A 22,968-nucleotide genomic window follows, 5' to 3' on the forward strand; every position below is an offset into this window, starting at 1 on the left:
TACTGTTATACAGATGGACCTTTCTTTCAGGCGACGCTAGTGGCATGGCTCTGGGGATGGCTGCGTCAGTCCCTCCAATTTGTCCCAGACTGAAATATTTCAACTACTGGATGGATTGTCATGGATTTGCATACAGACATTACTGTTACCCAGCAGGATGAATCCTCCTGGTGATCCCCCTAGCTTTTCCACTAATGCAATGGGGTTGACATTTTGGTTTTGAGAGTGAATTATCTTTATCCAACTATTGGATGAATTACCTATATAATTGGTTCAGTCACTTGTGTACCCATAGGGATGAACAGAAATCACTTGGTAATCCTTAAACTTTTTTTTAAAATCTGTATCATCATCAGGTCACAGTTTCATTCCATCCAACACTTTGGTTCAACAGGTCACATCCCCATTAGCTCCAGTTGTGACTTACTTTGCTTTAACCAATGTTCCATAAAAGTCCTGCATCCTGCTTTGCTTGCAGATGAGGTTGCCAAAATAGGTGAAACAAACTCACATGGCTCACTGTTTATTAAAAGTGATGCTGGAGGTGTTTTGTTTGCTTGGTGAAGTGTTATGGTTTTTGTGTCTTGAGTATGGTAGATTAGAATCCGTATATAAGACAAACATTTCAACCTCACAATTTTACACCTTTTTGTAGTTCTCTCGGTCATTCAATCGAAAACTGAAATTCATGAATCTTCAGGAAAATACTTCCCGTACCAGACGTGAAATCTCAGTAGCTTTCAGGTGCTGCCGTTCAGGTTCAATAATTGATTGTGGGAACCCTATTGAACTGTCTTCCTATTTAAGACTAAATAATGCTCAGTCACGACGCATGAACCTAAGTCATCATAACATCCACCTCAGAATAAATCCATCTTACTGTACATTCTTAATACATATCAAGTGTGTGTGTGTTTATGAAGTATGACACTGATCTGTCTCTGCCTGTTTTACAGCTATGCTTCCATAATCCCCATCCTAATCCACTGCCTGTGTGTGTGTGTATCTGTGCGTGTATCCATGAGTGTGTGTTTGTGTGAGTTGTCTCTTCATGTCTGTGTATGTAAGGCACGGTATTTAAGCTTTTGCCTTTCAGAGGGCCTCTATTTCCCACGCCTTCCACACTATATGTAATACCATAGATAGCCCTCCAGTCACCCAATCCTCTCCATCGAACCACTCAACACAATGGCCTGGACAGAATCACTCTGCACTCCACCGTCAATATCTCCATTACCATTTCAGTCAACAGAGTAAACACAGTGAAAATTGAATGGTTATGGGTAACATTACTTTTAAATGAGCTGATGAAATGGGTGCAGTGATGATGGGAGAGAGGGCAGAGAGTGGTTGAGATGGAGAGAGGTGAATATGTCAGTGCAACTAAAGGATAAAACAGCAGAACAACAAATCAAAGTTACTTCCAACCCAATCTTCCCTTTTTTTTTTCCCCATCGTCATATCCTTATTACAATGTGGGGATGCTTTTCCATTATCATCTTAAGGCTTGTTGACCAGCTGCAAGTCCAGAATTACATTTTGTATAAACTGTTTGCTCTTAGAACTGATTCAGTTTCCCTCTTACAGCCACTATTTCTAATGCAGAACGTTGTTTTTCCTTTTTCTTCTCTTTTTCTTAACATTGTGTAACTTACACAGTTTAGCAGTGGTTCCCAACTTGGGGGTCTGGACCCTTACAAGGGGTCGCAAGATAAACATGAGGTGATTAAATTATTCAGAAACAATAAAAATATATGTCTGATACACAAAAAGGATTACAGACTTTTTCCATCACTAAAAATCTTTTCATCATAAGAGGTCACCTGGTTGTACACTCTAATCTTTTCAAGAGTAACTTAACAACCCATGAACATCTTATTTTTGCCGACCCCAACAGGTTTAACAACTCACATTGTTGCGGTGATGCACAGGTGGACTCCAGAACCCTGTGGCATCGCTGTTGGGTTGTGTATGTGCAGGTGCAACCCAGCACATTTTCTGATCACAACCATTAGTGATGGTGGTGATGAAACAGGCTTGAAACTTTCAACTAGAGAAGGAGGGAACCACAGCATCTCAGCCTGGCGCTAGGTTACGCTTTAAGTATATTTTTGGTAATTTTTAGGAATTTACTTGAGAGCAGCCAGTAGAGACAGACAGGAAGTATTCAGATTCAGATTCAGAAGAAAGAAAGAAAGAAAGAAAGAAAGAAAGAAAGAAAGAAAGAAAGAAAGAAAGAGATCATGTCTCCTCAGTGTTTAAGAATGGTGCTTGATGATGAATAGAGAGAGGAATAAGAGGTTGATGAGTGGGACCCTCAGCAATGATAATCCCATTAGCACTGTACTGTATGTTAAGCTCTCCACTAATGACTGATGTGTGTGTATGTGTGCATGTGTGCATGTGTGTCACATGTGTAGGCGCGCACAGAGTGTGTGTGCATGTGTGTATGTGTATGTGTGTGTGTGTGTTCGACTAAGTCCTTTTCGGACCATCCTAATTATCAGATGTGACTCACGTGAGGGTAATTACAGCCTCTGAGACAGAGGGAACAAGGCTACGAATGACCCAGAAATCTACAGTCTAATGAAGCGATAAGACACACACACACACACACACACACACACACACTCTTTCTCTGTCTTTTTCTCATACTTACCTCACACAGAGAGACAGGGACAGTGTGGGAGAGAGAAAGAAACAGTCAAAAAGACAGAAAGGGGAACAATGTTTCCCTCAGATGACATTAGAGAGAGTAGAGAGATTTGGGAGGAGCTGTCAAAAGACGCTCTGTCAAGCGGCTTCAAGCTCAGCCCTCTTTCTAGTATGAACTAATCTGGCTGCTCTCTGTTCTCTGTCATATCTGGCCACAGCTCCAGAGCACTGTGGTCCGCTTCCACAGGCGCGGATTAAGCTTGGCTACCCGAGACTAAATTCTCTATTGAAGAATCATCTAGGTGTAATCCCTGTGTGAAGCCAGCCCTGTATGGTACAGCACATTATATCTCTCACAATGACTATTATACACAGAAGGCTGCACACTGAGATACAGGAGACAAGCATGAAGATGGCTCGCTGTATATACTGGTAACAGAGCCTAAGGGTTGTTTTAGATTGTCAGGTAAAATGAGATCAGTTTACTTAAGGTCGCCCTCTGGGAACACATCAACTAATTCTGACAGGTTGTTTTTTTACCTCAGTGATTAAAATATCAACATTTTAATGCACCCGCATATTTCTTTTAATAATCCTGTCTCCTGTTTTTGCATTACATTTAACATTCCTGTTTTCTTGAATTTCATTGATTCTCAGGGAAAAAAATTTTTTCACAGCATTACACCCATATAACGATAATAAGTTAGAAGGGCAAATAAATTAATGTGCCAATCAAACCAAAAAGACACAATAAACTTCTGTTTTAAACTTTTCCAATATTTCATTTGAAGTTTTGATATAATTGTGGTTTAAAGTACCAAAATCCCTTTCAGTGTAGTTTTACATCTCCTCTCTACCACTTCTTTCTGGAGCTCAGTCAGCCAATCAGAAGCAAGGCTCAGAGCCTCTGATGCACAGCCAGGCCAACCACATGTGAACACATGGTAGCTGACTGCTGTAGCTTGGTAAAAAAAATAAAACCATAAATACAAATGGCGGTGGTCAGTCAGCGTTGAAATCAGCCGAACAGACGGTCAAATTCAGACTAAAATGCTCCAGCTGGATTTGGTGTGTAGCTATACACTGGAGCCGTAGGCCAGGTTCCGGTGCAAATCCCTGAATCATCTGGCGGCTTCGCAGTGACCGTACCAGTGTTGCAGCATCGAGGTCCAATGCAGGGGCGGCGGAGCCAGCTGCCCCTGCATCCAGCTTACTCTCCTCGGCTGCTCAAACCTCCAGGCGGACCAGTACAGTGCCAGTGTGCGTCGAAGCCAGCCAGGGAAGGCTGCATAGCCACAGAATCCGAGACCAGCACCAGGTAGGTGGGTGATTGGGCAGCTGGGACAGCAAGAAGACTGCATATATGAAATATGCTTGTCCTGGGCAACAGCTACGGAAACAAACCCATCAAACAGCTAATCCTTTTTTTCGGAGCTCAGACTCAAGGTACTGGATATCATCCCTTACCTGTGAGTAAGCAAGTTTGCAGTCCACACACACAGCCACAATAACACCTTAAGAGTCCTCAGTAGAGACGGAGTAAAAATGTAGCAGACTTCAGGTGAACACCAAATCTTCCAAGGCTGGAAGGGTGGGCTGTGCTGGGGGCATAGTTGAGGGCGGTGACTGTTTTGTTGTGACATTACAAATTTATGGAAGCCCTGACGGCTTGTTCTAAGGCACAGTTTCTGAATAGGGGGCTGTGTGCATTTCTCTGTGGATTTAGCACTTTGATGCTATCAAAGTCTTTAGGTTGCACATAGACCTGCTTTATAATCAAAAAAGCATGGAAATCTCACTTTATACAATATGGTACATTTAACAATAACGCTGATGAAAACATCAGGACCATTATTTTACTTCCAAGCAGATTAGATAGACACCATTCATGGAAAATTGTATGTCTATGGGATGCACAACAGCTTCGGTGTACAAAACAAATTGTTTCTATGTTTATATATGAATATGCCAACAAACGCGGCAAACCACAGCAAAAAAGAGGGAATTTTCTGTAATAAGTAGTTACCAGTGGTTCCAGGTGTGCAGATGAGAGGACAGACAATTAGAGATGCATTGATTTAATATGTTGCATCATCACCAGTGCTAACTTCCCCATGTTAATTGCAGCTTCATTGTAAATATCATGATAAAAATTCTGTGTTTCTGTAATCAGTCACATTCACTCTCTCACAGTGGGCCACCAACTCCATCTTTAGTACCACAGCAATTCCGGGCCTTATGTTGCCTTACAGAAAAATTACTCAAATGAGTTACACACTGTGAGGTATACAGACTTTAAGGAGAACAGTGGGATTGCATCTCTGAACCAGCAGATATTCTGAGCTGAGGTATTGGAATTGGTATCAGGAGAGAAAAGTTGAATGAAGTTGAACTACACAAACAAGCTGGACATCATGTGTAGCTTAAGACTCCTTAAAACGAAGCTGCCACTCATGTCTGATTTATATGCAGTTCAATTTCAAGATTTTTCTCTTCTCAGGTTGTTTCATTTAGCAAACAGTAAAGAAAAAAAAAAAATTGTGTAGCAAATCCTGTCAATAATCTCAGGCCCTCTCAGATTTATCTTGCAACCTCTTGTGGAGGTCTTGACCCTCAGGCTGATAACGACTTCCTTAGAAAACAAACAAGAAGTGATGAGCGGAAGCTTGAAGCTTCTTTGTGCTTCAAACCGCACTGTTTCCACAGTCCCTGTGCTCACAAAGGCAGAGGGCATTTCTCTTGCTTGTACCAGTTTGCACAACAGCTCCACTGACGCGTCAATTTAAGTGATAAGTGATACGAAGTGCGACCCACTCATGGTGTTGGTCTGTGAGGCAGAGCAGGTTACCCTCAGCCCACACTCCAGCCACGGTACGATCCCTTTCTCAGTCACACCCAGGCAGACTAAACGTGTGTGTGTGTGTGTACATGATTGACTGTGTGTTTGAGTAAGTTATCTTGATTACAAAAAAAAAATGGATCAAATTCCTAATTACACAGATGAGTGTCTCCTCAATGCTGCGCTCTTTGTACAGATACACAAACAAACAGACGTCACAAACGTCACACAAACACAACCACTCGCCCACTCACGCACACCAAAACAGCGACAGACACACAAACTCACACACACAAACACACACACAGGCCGGAGGCACCAGGCACTTCATTTCCTATTCCACCCCCTCTCCTCATCCTCGGCACCCTCATATTCCACTCTGGCCTCCCCAACACTCAACCTTCAGTCACTATAGCAACCCCACACAGAGAAACTGGCAGCCAGAAGGCTAATCATGTCATTACAACATCTGTCAGAAAACAGACACTCACCCTCAAACATGTATACAACTAAATACACTGATGCGCCCCCTGCAGCGCTTGGACCCAGATGTCCCTGCGTCCAAGCAAACAGATAGAAAAACATCTAAACACACGCATGCACACAGTAAAATAAAGTCAAGCTGAAGATGACTTTCCTACCTTTGTTCATGGTTCATCCTGGAACATGAAGTTGAAAAGTGGGAGCTGAAATAGAAGAGGACAACATTTTTCATGTTTTTGAACTGTCTGCACACTTGATCTATCAACAAAAAGACATATTGATTGGTTTTTTTCCACTGTTTTCCTTGGCCAGGAAGAATCATTTGCTTGAAAACCTGTCTTGGATGAGACAGAGAGATAGATGAAGGGAGGCCCATTCAGGGATTTGCTGGTAAAAATGGGCCAATCGAGTCTGCTAGAGGAACATGCCTGCTGGGTATGCTGCTCTGCTGCCACCTGTAGACCAGACCTGGTTACTCCACCTTACACAAAGTCTCGGGAAACTGACCTCAGAGCATTCACCCATATACAGCTTATCAACCTGGGGAAAGAGAGACTAGGAAAAAGGAGGGGTAGCTGGGTTGTGTAAAAGTAAGTTACTGCTGCACCAGATAGTTGTAGACCTGCAGTGTTCCACATGCTGTCTGATTCAAAATCAATCCCCTCGATAACATCTTACTTCCTTTACTGTACAGTACATGCAACTCCCAGTGAAGCACTACACTTGGCGCAGTGTACTCTGTGCATCATCTAACAATACTTTCAAAGAGTTTGATGAAATCTATTTTTGTTTTTTGAAGTTTGGCGAGGCTTGCCACCAAAATGAGTCACACACACACAAACTCAACTCAAACTCCAGCCGGCATCGGAAAAGGAAAAGTGCCACTCAGAGCAACACACACAGCCTACGTGCAGCCTCTGCATCTTTTAACAAACCAAAGAGGGGGTGAGTGAATGCTTTATATTTAGAATGGTGACGCTATGCGAACTTGAGCGCTAACATGAGAGGAAAGCTCAGCGATGCGTTGGAGAGCTGCATATTCAATAATGTATCAGAGGCAGCGTTTTAAAAACAGCTGGGGATCGCCGCTCTGTCTTGTCCTGTCTGCCATTCTGTCTCTTTGCATGTCTTTCCTTCACTCTGTCCAGTGCGACGGCAGCAGATTTGCCACTCCTGTGGGGAGCTGATGTTTGGTTAAACTTTCATCCTGTCGAGAGAGTCTTAACTCGCTCTTTCTGTCCCCGAGGATGAGTCTCTCTCTCTCTCTGCTTGCTTCGCTGTCTTTATCTGAAGAAAGATCCCACCCCTTCCTCCTTCTTTTTGTACTATCTCTCTGTGTCTTTCTCAGTGGACATGGCACAGCCTTTTAGGAATATAAATGATACAAAAAATCTTGCCCCGGAACAAATCTGCTATTGAAAGAAAGGGAGGGCTGTATATGTGTGTGAGCATGTGTCCGTTTGAAGGTCATCGAGATAATCAGTGCCTACCTGGTTCAGTACACAGGTCCACTGTGCTGCTTCATCCTTGAGGAATGAAAGAGTAAGAAATCTCCCCAGAATTCTCCTGCAAGAGGGAAGAAGAGATACGGAGAGAAAGTAAAGAGGGTGGGGAAGGGAAGGGAAGGGAAGAGGAAAAGTAGGAAAGGGATTAGGAACAGAGTCTTAGCCTTTTAGAACTCAATGCTCTTAAAGCCAACCCTGGCTTTCAACTAAGTTCCTAGTGTTCGTGGCTGCTACAACGTGCCTTTGCATTGTTGTGTGTGTATATTTATGTTTATGTGCTCCCCGAGTTCAACGGCTGCAACTGAGTTGTTCCAAAAGCAGGTCGGGTCAAATGGACAGCCCCGGCTCAACTCCTATACCGGGGGGGCTTTTAAGGCTTTTATGGCTTCCATGCCAGCTACTTACAAGCCGTACAGGGATGTGAGGGGATGAAGGGGCTGAAAAGCTGGGGTGGGAAAAGCATACAGCACCTTAGTATGATAAGTATACACTCTGACAGATCAAAGGGGTTGCATTATGACACATGAACACTGGCACAGAGGCGTGTGAAACATTAGCAGAGAGAGACCGTATACACATATGTGCCCTGCGCATACGCACACAGACACACACATCCAGATGTTATCCTCCCATGTTCTGCAACTGCAGTGACCCTGTGTCATTATCCTGAATTCCTTCTGCCATCTATGGAGTGCAGCAGAGCAAACCAAGTCGTAGCAAAATAGAAATCACTTCGCTGGTGGAGTGAAATAAGGATGGGCTCTCAAAGGATCATGGGCAGTTGCAGTTATTTTTGTTATGAAATCCATCCTCTGTTGAACTTTGAGGCCTTAAACAAACAACCTCATGCAGCAGTGCTGTGAATCAGCCACTGCTGAACAGCAGTTGATTTTTTTTTTGTTTTTTTTTTAACTTCTTTTAAATTAAAAAAAGAAAGCATATCCAATCTGAGCAGTTATGTCATACTCTAATTCTTATTGTAAGCCCCCAATTTGCAGCAGGCTGTGACAAGTCAGTCAAGATATAATACAGCAAAAATAACATGGAGATTAGTTTACTATTGGCACTGTGAAGATGGTTAGAATGATTCTGTCATTGGCAGACGGAGCACGGTGCCATAAAAAAGAGCCACCACTAGTCTGTGCTGTTACACCGTTCCTGTGTTTGTGCTGCTGACCGACTTACTAAATAAGGACAGAGACGATGATGGCAGCATACATTAACTGCAGGATCTGATGGTGTTAAGATTTAATTGCAAATGAAAACTAGGACATATGTCATTGCTTCTGAATTCCTTGACACTGAGCACCTGCTCTTTTCTGGTCAGAATGGCAACACATCACTCAGTGTAATCAAAAGAAGAATCTGAGGTGTCTTTGCTCAGCTCTGACGATCCGCCCAAGACGTGTAGTAGATTTCAGTGCCACCTTCATAGCTTGCATATACTATGTTTGCACTGTGGCAAATGTATATGTGAACCATGTGTGAAAACTAGTTCACACTTTATTTTCAGTTGATGACACATTCCACCCTGGATTCCTCTCCACTTGCACCATGTTTCTTCTGTAACGATCTGACAATGGCTGGTGAAATCAGTTGGGTGGAGGATTATTATAAGCATCGGTTACCCTTTATTGCGGGCGCCAGTTTTCCTCTCCATCATGTTGTTTTCCTGTTGGGTTTCAGTGCTCCCTGGTTGGAAACCACCTTGTTAGTGAGAATGTGCCTCACCTGTGCTGGCCCAGCAGAAGTAATTAAAGCCTCATGCAGCCTTGTGCAGGAGAGGAAGTGTTTGGAAACTAGATCATTTGGAAAGCTCATGTTGGCGCAAGCAATTTCAGTTTACAGCTCCTGCACAATGAGCTAGGAGAAGTTGTGTTCATCCTGTTTTTTGAGGACATGGCATTACTGTAGTTTCCTCCCAGATTTTGTGTGATAAAGTGGCACCCATGGTGAAAGCCTGTCTGCAAACCCTTTTAGTTGCTTTGAATCTCTGCGAGGACTCTCATGGGAGCCCTTCAGAGCAGCCTTTGAATCCCTTTTATGTTGATGGCTGAAGTGACTATTCGGTGAGAGTTAAAATGTTGATAGTAATTTGAAGGGAATTCAACTTGAGTTGCTTTGCGTGGACATCACCTTATAGGCCTTTGCTGATGGCAGAAAGGATTCTGGGCAAAATAGCATATTATTTAGGTCACAGAAGTGCTTTCACATACCCTGATCACACTATGAACCAAACTACTTCTGCACTGATCTGCACAGCAATGGCCCAGATAATTTTTTTATGTCTAACCCTAACCAGGGCAGCTCAGTGGAACTTGGTTTACTTTGGTTTGACTTCACTCAGCATGTGTGAAATACTCTTCTTAGATTTCTGTCAACTGGACTCAACATCAAGGCAAGTGGGTAAGCAGGGCATCAGATGGCAGTCTCTTAAGCACTACTTTATTAAATGTAGAAAAACAGTAGGGCCATGCATAACACTGACATGATTACCTACAAAGTCCGGACACAACCTTCCTCACGCCGCACCTTCTCTTTCGGCCGTGGCAGTTAAGTGTGAAATGTTTCCTGATCAAATACTCGTCAGTAGTATAATTTTCTATGAAAATATATTTCAGCTGCAAAATTGAACCTTGTAAACATGTTTACTCTTTCGAGGTACATATGCAGCATTGATCAAAGTTTGCCAATAATGTTAAGGAGGTTATCGCAGGTCAAGCTGGCAACAGGGGCCCTCAGAGCGGCATGACACAGTTCCGTGTAAACAACTTGAACTTGTTTACAAAGTCTGTGTGTGTGAGTGTCTGACGTTTAAGAGTTTACACAAAGGGATAGGCATCTAATCTGCCCCTGCATGGATGATTTAGCATTTTGAGAGGAGACATGATGCAGAAATGCCTGCATAATTCAAGTGAGCCTTCTCAAGTGACCTTCTTGAGAGCGAATAAGACCGTAAGTGGATGTGTACGTTCGACTCAGCCAACAACTTGTATGTGAGACGGCAAGATGACAGGGAGACACTGAAGAGACACACAAAGGATAGAACTCCGAGTCACGTTTTAATCCTCGAAACATAAAAAATTAGCTCCACTTAAAACCTAAAGTAGGATAAGAACATCTACATCTGGCATTTTGAGTCGAGTCAGATTACAATGCTCCAGTGTGCCTTCATGTGTTGATTTAACTTTCCAATCGCAAGTGAATTTCTTGGGAGTTAAACCAAAGAGTTGGGTTTTAAATCTCATGTCTCTATTGGCATTTTTGAGGAGACATTTACTCAATGAATGGGAACAATGACAGAAATATGCCAAAAATCACCCAACACACACACACACACACGTATGGAGAGAGAGAGAGACAGAGAGAAAATTAGCCCAAAGTTTGTAACCATGTGGATTGCGGATGCACTTAAAAAACAAACAAACTGGACACTTGTTTTGCACAGTGTATGTACGTATTTTCTGCTTGTTTTGAGACCCCCTGAAAACAATACAATACAGCTCATAGTTTATCCTGATATAACACGTTTGATAATAATACAGTATTCCTTATCTTTGGTCCTGTTCTTGTTAAGCTGTTGCGTGAGGCGTTTTTTGCTCCTCTTCTGTCAGGTGGTTGCCATCATGTTTTCAGGTATGCATGTGTGAAAAATGTTTGTGTGTGCAGACCCTCAATTATTGCATGTATAGCAAAGCCTCAGTTGTCCATACACAAGCCTGCAGCTGTCTGCGTATGACCTGAAGTCTGATCGAGGGCTTCAGATGCTTGGGACTTCCTTGTTACCACTTGTGAAGCGTTTTAACTGTGAATAATTTGCTATCGCACAATTCAAAAGGCAGAATTTAAAGCTGCACTCGCCAATATTTTTCTATTAACAATATGAAATGATTACATGTAAAGTGAAAGGTGTTGCTTGCTGTGACATAACAACCCAACTCTGCAGGTGTCCTACAAAGAGTTTTATGATCTTTCAGCTCATTGTTTCGGTTTAACGGCCCATAACTTTAACTTTTTTGGTTCCGCCTCACCGCTCTACTCAGCATCGTTTACAACAGCAGGTGTTTTCAGTAAACGCTCTGAGAAACACACTGTATGCTAACAACAAAGCTAGTGACCAGCTGGTAGACATAGTGGAGCATTTAGCAGCAAGGATTTGGTGGCGACCAAAACTGAGCTAAAAAGAAGACTGAATAACTTAAGGTCAACAAGCAAACTGAAGGTCAAGATTGGCTTTTTGTCCAGAAACAAATCATGTATCACAATTCTGTCTGCTCTTGACTGATATTGTGTATATGCACGCCTCTCCCAACACCTTAAAGAATCCTGACTCAGTATTTCACAGTGCTTTGGATAAATCCCTCTCTCACCACTGTATCTGGTGAAAATGAAAAGGTGGGATGGTCCTCTGTAGCTGACAGAAGGGAATTGCATTGGATGTTATTTATCTAGAAGGCTTTACTGCAAAAAAAACTGCCGCATAATCTCTACTCTCTGATCTCATATAAACACAGCACTTCCAATGTCAGGTCACAGCATAGTTTAACATCAGCTGAACCCCATGTTCAAACTGAGCTGGGTAGAACTGGACTCAGGTACTATTGTCCCTACAGCTGGAATAGTCTGCAGAAAACCTTGATAGTGAAATCTCCGTTTTCACAGGAGGATTTTAAAAAACTGTATTCAAGTGTGTGAGTCAATTTTCTGTATCTGTCCATATTTAAACTGCATGTTTATTCTTATGCACAGTTCCCTCTGAGATCACAATCTCAACAAGACTACCTGTTTAAATAAAGGATTAAATAAATAAAAAAGATCAGACTTACATTAGGCTAGACCCACTGATCTCAATGAATGCTAATTTTGCTCTGTGTCTGCTGGGTGTTTAAATAGGAAATTATTTATGAACATGTTCACCAAATCAACTTTGTGAGGTGATTATGTGTGACTCTTGTGTTAACAGCTTGTTGCGCTGCCCTCAAGTGGCCAAAAAAATCTGTCGATGCAGGATTAAATGTCGTTAGTTAAATGAAGTTGGTGCGACATTAAAAGAGCACTCCAGTTACACGCTTCCATTCAGTTGGAGAACTTGCACGAGAGAAATTGAAATGCAAAAGTGGGAAAAAGACCTTAACTTTTAGTCAGTCGTGTGGGTCAAGCTCAAAAAAACAAAACATATTCTACATTTACAGTAATGAAACTTAACAGGGACTTTAGCCTCTACGTAAAAGCCAAGATAACGCTGACTTAACAACAAAGCTCCAAAATCACATAACCTTAAAAAGTTGGAGGGCACCAGTCAAGCCATTTAAGTAAGTTGTGTACATTAATGATGGTTCAGAGGTACCGATCTGCTCTATTCAGTCTTGGGGGGCCAAACCGTGCTTGTCCTGGCCCACAATGGTACAGGGAAAAGTGCTGAAATTTAAGGAAGATATTATTTTCATGTTTACTGGTAGGAAGAAAAACTACAGCTGTGGGTGGCTGTGAGCAATCTACAGCATAACAAAATTCCATGTAATGGCAGTGTAATGACACAGCTTGCACAAAAGGTACAAAAATCCCCGCTGTGAAACGGTGTCATGCCTTTGTGAAATAATCCTATATTTTCAAATTCTATTTAACACTACAATGACAAGAAAATCACGATGACTATTCTCCCGAGCAGCAGTTGCTATTGTGTGCTTGGGGTGGCCCTGTAGTCATGGATATATGGTGACAATTCTGAATTATCACTTGGTAGGTGCAACAAATTACTCACTGGTGTCCTACTTTTAAAGACATATTAGACGCTACTGCGCTCGGGGCCAAGAGAACGAATGACTGAGAGAGCGAACGAAGTGAAAGTGTCTACAACACAGAGGGGAAGCAAGAAAAATGAATGGGTGTTATGGGTGTGAGGAGGAGAGAGGGAGATAAGGAGAATTATAGCAAATGAGAAAGGGCAAATGAGATATAAGAGGGAGGAAGAGCTTCCAAAGTGGAGAAACTCTGATAGAGATTTGCCCTGTTCCATCTGCTCAGCTATCATCTTTGAAAGGCAAAATTACACAGTACATCTAATTCCCTTGCCCAGTTAACATCAAATTGTCTCAGCGCTAACATCTTAATTCTTTCACTGGCAGACAATGCGTGCAGCTTTTCTCACTAAGAACTTGCAAAGTTCTGGATTAGAAACACCTGACATTTTTCTCTCCAAGGCGAGCGAGATGGAGCGATAATTTAGGCAGAATAAATAGAGAAAGGTGGCAGAGTGTCACAGAGGTGGCGGCGGGTGAGACCAGCATGACCTGACTCATGCTTATTTCTTGCTTTTTGACAAGATCACAAATGTTAAGGCTGATATTGGATTCCCACGAGTGCTGAATGGGAATGCTGGAGCAGAATTAGAATGGCCACAGAACGACTGCAACGGGCTTCCTAATGAAGCCTCTCAGTCCCTCTGCTAAAGTGACCCATTTTCTCTTTCTCTCTCTTTTCCTTCCCCCCTCGCGCTGATACAGCTGCCCCAAATTCTTCACAGGGAAGAATATGCATAAATTTAATTAAAATGGCTAAAATTATTGGGATAGATTTTTATATCCCCTTTCTCCAAACCATTAGTTGTTGGGTTTGCTTGGACTCTAGTGGGTGAGGAGTCTGACGGGGTCAGTTCTCATTGTCAAGGGAAAATGTCACCATGGAGATGGTAAATTACGATAACAGAAATGAACTTTCACTTTCAAGGACAAGATGGGATTGAAAAGCTGTTTTAACTGTGTATGTGTGTGGTATCAGGACAATTATGGTTTTCTTTGTTCTTTCTTTTTCTTTTTTTCTTTTCTTTTCTTTTTTTTTTTTTTACCAGTACCAAGTACCAATCCTTTCATAGTTTTTAACTGAAATGATTTCCTTGTGGCTTTTCTACAAAACTGTTAGACAATTAGGAAGGTGCTTTAAATGCACTTTGAAATGTTTAAATACCCACCAGACTTCGTTGATTTTATTGTTCTGACACAATAGGACTTTTTTAGAAATATTAAAGGGTTTGAGGTTTATAGAGTAGAAGTGCGGGGACTGGTCCAAATTGCAAACCCTTGCAAGATAGCAGGGGATTTTGTTAAATATCTTGCAATTAAAAATTCCCTGGAGCGACTGATTATACAGCACTCAGACACCCACTATGTAAGTGTACAAGGTTGTTAGCTGAACAGAAGATGATCTGTTTCCATGCTTGAAATTTTCTGTGGTTTTCCAGAGGTGCTTATGAACATGATAGGTCTTGGAAAGCCTGAGTGAGTTAAGACGGACAAAACATCAACTCATCTCTGGCTTCACATTTAGTTGAAGTTGTCACATGACACTGTTATGTGTTTTTTTTGCCTTTTCCTCTTGCACATTTTCGGAGTAATGTGTTACAGTGTTATGTTATTTTTTTTCAGCAATTCGTAGCGTAAGGGATTACAATTTGTAATTGATTTACAATTACTAAGCATTGTAATGCTGCGTGGCAACAACAGAGAGCGAATGTGAAAGCAGAACTTCCCAGTTCTGTTAGAAAAAACACAGCTTCTCTCGACAGTATGTTGTATGTCTAGATAAGGTCAGTAGTTCTTTGAAAAACAAGCCAATATTTTTATGTTATGTTCAATATTTCAGTTTTTTTTAGCAGACTTCAACATAAACTATTTCCCATATGCCCTAGACCTTTGCGGGCTATGCATCACAGTTTGACGAAGGAGGTGAGTTCATGAGTCAAGGGTTGCGGTTACAGCAGGATAGAGATCAGTAAATGCTATAAAAGTTTTTAGACAGCAAGATTACAACTAAAAAGTTGGAATTATTACTTTAGAAGAGTGTTTTGGCAAATTTTATGGATATGGACAAGACCAAGTTATGATGACGTTATGCTACGTACTTACGAGCTTCTGAGAGGGAAAAAACTGCTCATGTCAGCCTCTGACTTGTAATTCTGAGTCAGAGATATTGGGAATGTTTGATGCCGACATATCTCCCAGTTGGTGTCAAGAAACTATTGGCAGAATGGCTGCAAATGCACCACCTCTGGCAGTTACATTAAAATAAAATCCAACATAGTAATACAATACATCCAGCTAATTTAAAAGGAGATATAAAGATCGTTGATAGAAATGCTGAATGAGAGATTTCATTAGTTACAGCACTGAGTTACAGAAGCTGGAGGAACAGAGGTTGGTGCTGAACGTGACGTCAGGACTTTCTGGCTCTCTATTTAGAAGGGGCTTTTTTTTTTCCTGCTGTATTACTAGGAGTTTGATGGAGGGTTGTTGTCACTTTCGTGTTCAGATGACAGGAGTAATATGCAACAGGTAATTGATTACATTTTTTAAAGTAACCTGACCAGTGCTGTTCTTCATTTAGAATCTCATCACATAAACTATCTATATTATATATAATGTTTGTTTCTTAAATATTTCTACGATCTGAAACTTTGTTGTGGGCTGTTGGTTTTTCTGTGCTGATGGCATTCTGTCTTCACATCAGGAAGGAGGAGCAGATCTTGTCTGCCGCCGCTCCTGTGGCTGCATGAACGTGCAAGTGTGTGTCTGTGTGTGTGTGTGTGTGTGTGTGTGTGTGTGTGAGTGTGTGTGTGTGTGTGTGTGTGCGTGTGCGCGTGTGTTTGTTTCTTCCTGAGCATCTGCTGTCATCCCGTTGGTGAAAAACGAGGTGCATATAAGTCATTCAGTGAGAGGTAGTCACTAATAGGATAGAGGCTGCTCCTTCTCAGCTACCCAGGCACACACAGACACACACCTAGTGAACACACAGACTGTCTGAGACACTCACACACACATCTCCACAGGAATGAGCTATGGCCTTATTACCCACCTCACTTCCTTGCAGCCGGTGTCCTCCCGTAAAAGCACAACAACACTGTTCCTGTCCTATCTCCTACACATACTCCATCCATCCATCCATAGATCTATCTATCCATCCATCCTTCTGCTCCCTCCTCTTTCTCACATAGCCCCCACCTTTTCATAGGACTTTTTCTCCTTCTACCCCCCACCACCACTTCTTTACCTCCCCTCCTTCCTTCCCTCCAAATTTCTTTTCTCTTTACCTCATTCGCTTCTCTGCTCCCCACCTCCCATCGCCTTCCCTTCCTCGTTTTCTTTGCCACTTCCTTCTCTCCCCACCTCGAGCACCTGATTTCTACCCTGCATTAAAATAGCCTCTTCCGCACCTCTCCCCTCCGCATAGCACCTACCTGATTTACTCAGATCTTTCCCTTCCCCGTACCTCCCCCCTCCTTCCTCTCAGCTCCAATCCTACCTTAACCTGACCCATCCCTTTCCTTCCCTTTCATTTCCTTTCCTCTCCATACTCTTCTAAACTTTCATCATACGCCTCTCCGCTTGATCTATTAATCTCTCTCTGTTCTCTCTCAGTCTTCCTTATCCCCTTGGCTCCTTTCCTCTCTTCCTCTCTCTCCCTCCCTCTCACCCTATTTCCTCCACCTCTCCCAGCACCTGCTGGTGAAGCTGTCTAGACTGGCAATGAAATGAGGATGGAGCCAGAGAAGAGGTGGATGGGAGACAACACAAGTAGGGGGTGGATGTGCACGAAATAGGAGGATAAGAGGACTAAGAGATACTTACTAGAAGGGGAGTAAAAGGAGATGAGAATGTTTGAGATAAAGTTGATAGAAGAGTGGAGTATATGGCATGAAAGAGAGCAGAGATATTCTAAAAGGGTTCATGATCTAAGGAGGAGCTGTTGAGTTTTCGAAAAAAAAAAGTTCTTCTTTTGAATTGTCAGTTTTGTTTGTTTTTGCTGTAAATTGTTTGGCTTCTTACAGAGAACACAACAGCAATCATTTTCAGTGTTTCACTGCTTCACACTCGCTGAACACCTCTGTCCACTCATCTGTCATTTCATTTTTGAATTGTGCCCTATTACTTTCAAGAGATGTGATAAACCTGCCCAATTCACACGTAGTATCAAAGTGAAGAAACTTGATCCAGGGGGACTTTGTCCGTTTCTTCCTGACGAATGACAACATGAATGAATTTTGTGGCATCAACCGTGTCACGGAAGGATAGAGGAAGAAGTGAGTGGAGGAAAAAAAAAAAAGTAAAGAAATGAAGGGCTCAATTGAGTGATGAGGGAAATGAGGACAAACAGATGCTAGATTACATCTTTATATGACAGATACAAACACACACACACACACACACACAGTTTTGTTTGATGGTCCGCGTGTTTGTGTGGCTCAGTGTATGTGTGTGTGCGCTTGACAGGAGGAGGTGTCCTGTCTATCTGTAACAGGATGTGATAATTAACCTTTCTCCTGCTGAGTGGAGCTATTAAAGCTACGGCTGTAAACGGGTTTAATCACGAACACAACACATTACACAACTTAAAGTGTTTAGAGCAGATGTACACATACAGCGATATTGTGCAATGGACCAGTTCATGCAGGGGTCATCCCGCCTGTCCGTGTCTATCTATATTTATATACGAATCTGCCTACCTGCCTCCCTGTTGATTTGTCCTGTGTGACTGTTTGTCACTCTAACTTTCTATTCATCCCCATTATTTAATCAAGCAGAATTATTCAAACAGGCCCAAAAATGCTATCAGCTGACATCCAGATTCCTCCGATGGCTTATTTTTTTACCTTTTCATCATTTACCTTCCATCTGGCGAGAAGTAACTAAACATGACTGACAGCTAAATGATTTCACAAAATACACACACATGCCAATGGATGAAAACATGCTTTCTGTATGAACAGCAGTGGAGGAAATACTCAGATCATTTACTGAAATAAAAGTGACAATAGCAGACTATAAAATTATCCCCACAAGAAAAAGCCCTGAATTAATTTTTTTCTTAGGTAAAAGAACAGAATAGGCTATTAGCAAAAGAAAAAAAAAAAGTACTAAAGTTTGAAAGGTAAAAGTACTTATCATGCAGAACAGGCCCTGACAGTGTCATAACACTATGTCTTTATTTTTGGTGCAGTACTTTAATTTTGCAGTTGGTCAAGTGCTTTATATGGGTAGTTTAATCTGTAATGGAGGTTTTCAAACTGTGAGGCGAACCTCTCCAGGCCCTGCAGTTGCAGCAATGGCTGTGACACACAGCTCATGGAGACAATCAAGGTACTTTAGGCACCTAATTGCAGCAATTTCCATCAAAAGTTGTAGTCCTTCTTGGACTCATTACTCTGAAAACAAAAATTTAACACGGATATTCTTATATTCAGTGTGACTTACAATTTCCGGGGACATCATTATCTCTGATGTCCATCGTGAATGTCCAATCGAAATCATACAAAAGACAGACAGGAACTGCTAATGACTAATTCAGCATACTTTTAATGGTGCCATTTTGCCAAAATGTAAACAAATACAAGCAAAAAAAACAGGGCTCAAATTGCAGCCCACAGCAGAACTTGCTGAATCCAAAGCAACATAATACCTTCTGTTTACATCCCCTAAAGCATTATGGGAACTATAGTTCCAAAACTTAAAACATGATTGTTTAACAAATAGAAGTTAAACAAATAATGATAATAGGAGTCACAAAATCTATTGATATACACTTTTTTTCATGTTACACCATCATCATTTTTTTCGATATTTTTTGTTGCTGAGGCTAAGAATGTCCCATTGACACGAGGGGTTGGGGGATGTAGTTAACATTGCATCATATTTTCAAATTATATAATATGTTTTCTATGCAATATTTTAATTGATTTATTTATTCAAATTTAGAGGACTGAAAAGTAAACTTTTTCCCTGTAGTTAATGCGAAGTACAAGTATCTCACAGCTGTACTCAAGTGCAATACTTGAGTAAATGTACTCTGTTACCTTCCCCCACTGCTTACAAAGATGCAAGTGCATAGAAAAAGAAACAAAATCAAGCTTCAAGTGAGGGCCAGTGTGGCAGATGGGCCAGCAATAGAGTAACATATGACTTTGTGCCCCCGAGTGAGTCTCCAGTAGCAGTGTGCTGGCCAAACCTTAGCCACTAATGAGGCTCTACACTCAGTCCCAACAGAGCCCACTCCAAACACTGGGAACCAGACACACACACACAAGGAAGGAGACAGAGACTAAGATGTAGACACATGCCCCCGTGTACACATACACACACACACACACGTTTGGAGACAAACGTGCACACACACACACGTTTTAGCAGAACCTTGGGCACCAAACCAAACAAACACCAAGGGCCACAGTAACATGGCATCTGTGTTTGGTAAAAATGTCATAGCTACAACTGTGGCACCTTTTATGTCTTAACTTCTTTGGCGGATTGGCATCAGTCTCTGCTTGTCCTCAGTTCTGAGATAGGTGTGGGTGATTTGAACTAAATCCAGCAGTAATTACAGAATAACAGTGTTTTCTCAGTATATCAAATTCAAATGAAGCTTAAAAGCTTTAAAGACTTCTTTAGGCAATTTCTTTAGAAAAAAAAAAAAATTGTTCTCTAGCAAACATTTTATGATTTGTGATCATAGCATCTTTCCAGTTATTCTGATGGCTAACATTTTTGTTTGTACCACACTGAGACGTCCTTGTGAAAAAAGATGCAGTCTGTAGTTGCCTTTAGCTATTCATTCTGTTCATGTCTTCAGGTCTGGAATTCAACAAAGTCTGAAGCACTGAAGAATACAATAGCATAGGTGCTAACGTTAAAGGGCCATGCACCCCCCACATGTTTCCACTTATTTGGGTCGATTAGACCTCTGCTGGAAATCATGGCAGCCTCCAACAAAATATTGTAAAAGGTATCAGACAACATAAAAATGTAATTAAATCAGTATATAATATTGTTAAATAGTTCAAATGGAGAAAAAGTAGGAAGTTGTGGGGCTCCATATGTTATGGGTGTGTAGGGCCTCTGAAATTTTTATTCATATTTTTAGTACAATATAACTTTATTTGTTTTATGTAAACATGTAAACAATAATATTGAATTATAATTCAGCTGTATTTTGGGAAACTATAGAAAAAAATGATACAAATTTATTTTCACAGGAGGTTGAACACAGATGAGATTGTGTATAATCACAAGACAGTTGGAGATACAAGGTTTCCAACCAATTAAAAAAAACCACTGCAAGCACAGCACATGGTGTGTTCATGCTCACACTGTACACTCCAGCTGGATAAATTGCACACACACCCTGTATGCCCAACCGCAAGGTCAGGCCCAGCTGTATGGCACTGTGGCACATTTAATTTTCTTTTGAAAGTATTGTGAGTCTGCTGATATTATTACAGAGCATCCCAGCCTGGAAGTAATAAGTTTGAGATATAGTAAAGCTGAACCCTGTGATCCATAAATAAACAATAACCGTGGCCTTGCCTTTTAAAAACTATAAGGCTGTTTTGGTTTTTTTTGCAGGCAAACCCTATTATGAATAAAAGCTTGTGACAGGCAGATTAAGTTGGAGGATTTACTGTACATTATTACTCTTTGTGTGTACTATGCAGAATTGCTATGAAGCTCTTATAATATATCTTATTGATTAAAATTATATACTAACTAATTGCAGGATGCAAAAGTCACATGCTGTATTACCTATGGAAGGTGTCTTGCTGATTCACTTCTGTGCATTACTGATCATTGGCTTTACAAGGGGAGTACAGTGGGAGTGCTACTCGGGAGTGTCTCTTTGTTATCTTAACACAATGTTATTGTGTTTCATTGCGCGGGAATGTGAGCCAAATAAATTTTGAGGACACAGATTGTTTGGTGATACGCACACTGTGCCAAGTGCTGATGGCGTGCTGTGCTTTATTAGTTGAGAATCAGAGGAAAAAAGTACAAGAAAAAGAAAACGCTGAGAAATGAGTGTCTCTTACCTTAAGAATCACTTCAACACGTCAAACTGCAAAGAGAAGGAGCAAAAAAGGGAAGAGACAGAGGAGAGAGGGAGGAACAGGAGGGGACGAGAGAGAAAAAAGAGACTAGAATTAGATTACAATAGGGTGCAATTACAGAACAACAACTTTCCAAGACACTTCACGAGGAGCATGGTGTGACGTAGGGCAAGAGAGATATATAAAAAAAAAAAGGTGCTAAAAAGGATTTCATTTCGGAAGCATGCCTGTCTGCCATGTCTTTCCCCTGTCTTAGGCCACATAATTATCTACACTGCACAGGACTTTAAAGCACACTGAAATATCATTCTTTCTTACACAGATTCAAATGTGTACAATATAATTCCCCAGTCATCCCTGTTAGAAATCTAGACTTCCCAAAAGACAATCACTGATGGAGATATAATCGGCCAACAAAATAAACTGCAATTCATGCAAATCACCTGAGCTCAGTCTAGAGATTTATTTCAGAAAATCATCATTAAATCACAACTGATCTATTATATACCTAATTTATTTCTAGAGTAAAGAAATCCATGAAATGATCATAATCTTAAATTTTGTACATTTCCAGAGCAGGTGGGTTTGACTAACAGCTCCGAATGAGGAGTTTATCTGCATGAGGGAGCAAAGTGAAACAGTTTGTGCAGCACCGAATACCATTTGACAGTTGCATCATGAAAAACAAACAAACAAAACTAAAAGAGGCTGCTCTTAAATCTGCTTTTGAGGGGGCTGTTTAAGAGACAACTTTCAGAGTTAAAAAAAACAAACAAAAAAATATTCCAAATATAGCCCTCATGGATTTGCTGAAAGTTTGGAAGCCGTACAATATCTACTCCTCTCCTCCCTTCCTTCTGCAGCTCCAGACTTCAGCAACCCCCCGTACAGAGCGGAGCAGGAAGTGGGGAGATAGTGCTGGTTTGTTGGGTGTTTTTCTTCTCTGTTGCCTCTTGCCAACCACTGACCTACTGTATTTCACATTGCCATGCTCTCCTGGCTGGAATACACGTGGCCTTGGAAAGAGATCATGTAAACACCCTTACAGTTAAAGAGACACATGGCACACAGTGAGTTTACTGTGTTTACTTAAAAAAAAATTGAGGTATCAAGGAAATGTTTTTAAAAGAATAAAAAAGAATCCAAGTACTTCCTAATTAAAAAAGTGTAACAAGCAGGCGCTACCTTGAAATGCCGTCCGACATATTGCAAAGGTTGTACACACTTGGAAAACAAATTAGCCGTAGCTCTTTCTACTTGGTTTCTTAAAAGGTCACTGAAATAGCATCCAGGGAACCATTTTGTTATTTTACTCTGAAGAGAACTTGAAAACACAATGACTTGTATTTAAGTTGCAGTTCAAACTCTAAGTAGAAGATCATAAGGAACAATGATGAGTTCAGGATTTTACCAATGGACAGAAAAAGGAAGAAAAGTCTGAACCCACAATGTAACTTAATTGATTCAGACGTTTTGGCTTGTGTAATATTTTTATTTTACGTTTTGTCACTGTGGACAACGCTGATATGGAGCATCTCTTGCAAACTTATAATGCATTATTTAGATTTTAAAAAAAGCCTGAGGATGAGTGGGTAGTGACCAAACATAAACCAACTTTA

At 41.2% G+C, this 22,968-nt stretch overlaps 1 long non-coding RNA gene across 1 annotated transcript in view; it reads right to left on the reverse strand.

Annotated features, from left to right (window-relative positions):
• Positions 1-6,139: 6,139 nt before the first annotated feature.
• LOC147818395 (uncharacterized) overlaps positions 6,140-22,968 on the reverse strand; it is a 40,025-nt gene continuing 23,196 nt past the window's right edge. Inside the window, exons 2-4 of the long non-coding RNA XR_015438002.1 lie at positions 21,332-21,357; positions 7,468-7,543; positions 6,140-6,180 (exon numbers count right to left, since the gene is read on the reverse strand). This is a non-coding gene — a long non-coding RNA (uncharacterized LOC147818395). The remainder of the gene's footprint in view (positions 6,181-7,467; positions 7,544-21,331; positions 21,358-22,968) is intronic.

Source organism: Seriola lalandi, unplaced genomic scaffold (genome assembly GCF_002814215.2).
Source record: "Seriola lalandi dorsalis isolate HSWRI2012SDOR001 ecotype SW California unplaced genomic scaffold, Sedor1 jcf7180002054591, whole genome shotgun sequence".
Classification (NCBI taxonomy): Eukaryota; Metazoa; Chordata; class Actinopteri; order Carangiformes; family Carangidae; genus Seriola; species Seriola lalandi.